The sequence below is a fragment of the Odocoileus virginianus genome, chromosome 22 (assembly GCF_023699985.2).
Source record: "Odocoileus virginianus isolate 20LAN1187 ecotype Illinois chromosome 22, Ovbor_1.2, whole genome shotgun sequence".
Lineage (NCBI taxonomy): Eukaryota > Metazoa > Chordata > Mammalia > Artiodactyla > Cervidae > Odocoileus > Odocoileus virginianus.
In genome coordinates this window covers 22,220,329-22,223,996 of record NC_069695.1, presented here as the reverse complement: position 1 = coordinate 22,223,996, position 3,668 = coordinate 22,220,329, and the positions used below count along the sequence as shown (strand labels likewise).

The window sequence follows — 3,668 nt, the reverse complement described above, 5'->3', positions numbered from 1 at the left end:
CACCAGAAAGTAATATAATATACAATCAACTATTGTTGTTCAGCTGCTAAGTCATGTCCATCTTTTTGCAACCCCTTGGACTGTAGCACACCAGGCCTTCCTATTCTTTTTTTTTTTTTTAATTTTTATTAGTTGGAGGCTAATTACTTTACGATATTGCAGTGGGTTTTGCCATACATTGACATGAATCAGCCATGGATTTACATGTGTTCCCCATCCCAATCCCCCCTCCCACCTCCCTCTCCATCCCATCCCTCTGGGTCTTCCCAGTGCACCAGCCCTGAGCACTTGTCTCATGCATCCAGCCTGGGCCGGCGATCTGTTTCACACTTGATATATACATGTTTCAATGCTATTCTCTCTGATCATCCCACTCTTCGCCTTCTCCCACAGAGTCCAAAAGTCTGTTCTATATATATGTGTCTCTTTTTCTGTCCTGCATATAAGGTTATTGTTACCATCTTTTTAAATTCCATATATATGCGTTAGTATACTGTATTGGTGTTTAACTTTCTGGCTTACTTCGCTCTGTATAATGGGCTCCAGTTTCATCCATCTCATTAGAATGGATTCAAATGAATTCTTTTTAATGGCTGAGTAATATTCCATTGTGTATAGGTACCACAGCTTCCTCATCCATTCGTCTGCTGATGGGCATCTAGGTTGCTTCCATGTCCTGGCTATTATAAACAGTGCTGTGATGAACATTGGGGTGCACGTGTCTCTTTCAGATCTGGTTTCCTTGGTGTGTATGCCCAGAAGTGGGATTGCTGGGTCATATGGCAGTTCTATTTCCAGTTTTTTAAGAAATCTCCACACTGTTCTCCACAGTGGCTGTACTAGTTTGCATTCCCACCAACAGTGTAAGAGGGTTCCCTTTTCTCCACACCCTCTCCAGCATTTATTGCTTGTAGACTTTTGGATAGCAGCCATCCTGACTGGCGTGTAGTGATACCTCATTGTGGTTTTGATTTGCATTTCTCTGATAATGAGCAATGTTGAGCATCTTTTCATGTGTTTGTTAGCCATCTGTATTTCTTCTTTGGAGAAATGTCTGTTTAGTAAAAATATGGAACACTTCATGAATTTGTGTGTCATCCTTGCGCAGGGGCCATGCTAATCTTCTCTGTATCGTGTCAATTTTAGTATATGTGCTGCCGAAGCGAGCACCAGGCTTTCCTATTCTTCACTATCTCCTGGAGTTTGCTCAAACTCATGTCCGTTGAGTCAGTGATACCATCCAACCATCTTATCCCCTGCTGCCCTCTTCTCCTTTTGCCTTCAGTCTTTCCCAGCATCGGCGTCTTTTCCAATGAGTCAGCTCTTTGCATCAGGTGGCCAAAGTATTGGAGCTTCAGCTTCAGCATCAGTCCTGAATAGTCAGGGTTGATTTCCTTTAGTATTGACTGGTTTGATCTCCTGAAGTTTGATCTCCTGAAGTCTTCTGAAGTCCAAGGGACTCTCGAGTCTTCTCCAGCACCACAGGTCAAAAGCTATACTTTAGTAAAAAAATCAAACACGCTGAGACATTGAAAGAATTGTGAGTGAGCACATACAGACTCTCCTTCCAGGTTCTACATTTTGTCACTTTGCTACATCATCTATCCATACATCACTCCTGTTTCTGATGCATTTCAAAGTGTGATACTGCCATCAGTGCCCTTCATCCTGGTCCTCTTCAATATGCATGTTTTCCGCTTAGTGTATTCTTAGTGTATTTCTGAAAACTTTAGTGGACAGCTGTGTTAGGAAGATCTGTGTGACTTCTGAGAGGCAATGTGAAAATTATTGGGACATACTGATTGAATTTAGGATTCTCTGTTGCAACGTTTCATAGTTTGGGCTTCAATAATTTTTGTCTATGGCCTCCAGTAATTTTTGCCTGTGGGCAGTGGCAAAGAATCCCCCTGCCAAGTAGGAGGCAAGAGTTTGAACCCTGTGTTGGGAAAATTCCCTGGAGAAGGAAATGGCAACCTTCTCCTGTATTCTTGCCTGGGAAATCCCATGGACAAAGGAGCCTGGTGGGCTACAGTCCATGGGTTGCAAAGAGTCAGACAAGACTGAGCAACTAAACAACAACAACAAAAGGGACCTCAGAGGCCACCTAATTTCAATTCAAATTAGAATGCCTTGGAGAGATTTTTAAAAACCACCACAGAGATTCTGACAAAACCCATCTAGGGTGAGACCTGGACATTTATGTTTTTAAAAAGTTCTTCAGGTGATTCTAATGTGCAACCAGCTACAGAACTCCCAATGCAGTTCAGACTTTTGCTATCTATCTGGAGTGGATACTTTTAATCAGATGTTGGAAGATAAAATGACACTTGATGCATATTTCTTGGCTAACAGAGCACAAAGTCAGAAATGTTAGTCAAAATTACCACCTGAAGAGGAACCTTTCCACAAATATCTGTGCTTAGAGGAATTTTTTCTAAAAATGGCTTGTTTTCTGATGTCAGCAAACATGACTGATTTAGAACTTTCTTTTCCACATGAATTGAAATGATCATATACAAACTCCATGGGGGTGGATTATACAGAATCCAATAATAGCTGAAGAGATCCATGTTCTTACATTTGTTCAAGCTGCCGTCTGTGGTGATATGCTGATATCATGGCATTAGACAAAAGCAACCCTCTCTAGAGGGCAGTTAATATAAATTTAGTGCCTGCTTTGAAAACTTATGAGAATTTTTAACTCTACAAAAACTTCAGTTCAGTCTGTCATGTGGATCATCTCAGGGTCCTTGTGAACATATTCTTTAAGCAAGGAGATATTTAACAAGTTTGTTTTTAAATGTTTGCATTTGGGATGCATGAGACAAGTGCTTGGGCCTGGTGCACTGGGAAGACCCAGAGGGATCGGGTGGAGAGGGAGGTGGGAGGGGGGACTGGGATGGGGAATACATGTAAATCCATGGCTAATTCATTTCAATGTATGACAAAAACCACTGCAATGTTGTAAAGTAATTAGCCTCCAACTAATAAAAATAAATGGAAAAAAAAATAAATTCCCAATTCAGTTGTAAATGAATATTACGAACTGAGTCAGCTTCACTTCTGTGTGCATGTATAGTCACTCAGTTGTGTCTAACTTTTTGCGACCTTAGGACTGTGGCCCACCAGGCTCCTCTGTCCATGGGATTTTTTCAGGCAAGGATACTGGAGTGGGTCACCATTTTCCTCCTCCAGGGGATCTTCCCAACCCAGGGGTTAAACCCATGTCTCCTGTGTCTCTTGCATTGCAGGTAGATTTTTTTTTTTACCCACTGAGCCATCAGGGAAGCCCGGCTTAACATCTATTTATATAAAAAAGATTTGAGTTGACCACACGCTAATAGAAACCAATTGTATAATGATCCCTGTAGTCCATCTCTTACTCAATAACAATGTGTGGGAGCAGGAAGTCATGCTATATGAGAACAGTAGTAAAAATGGGATGATTCTCAAGAGCTTCATTACCCTGTAAGAGTTATCTTGTGCTTTTCTGATAAGCCATTCATGCACCAATGTGAATGAATAGGTACCAGTTACAGGATAGCTTGTTTTGCTCTTTGGAATAAATATAGCTAAGATTTGGTGTGTGTCATCACTGCACTAAACATCTTATTTTATTTCCTTAGATTCAAGAAATAACCCTATGACAGACACTTTAATCTACCTTA

General features: G+C 41.0%; 1 non-coding gene across 1 annotated transcript; it reads right to left on the bottom strand.

Moving 5' to 3' along the window:
- Positions 1–1,063: 1,063 nt before the first annotated feature.
- Positions 1,064–1,170, bottom strand: LOC139030481 (U6 spliceosomal RNA). The gene has a single exon (XR_011482846.1). It is a non-coding gene; the product is annotated as a U6 spliceosomal RNA (small nuclear RNA).
- Positions 1,171–3,668: the final 2,498 nt, after the last annotated feature.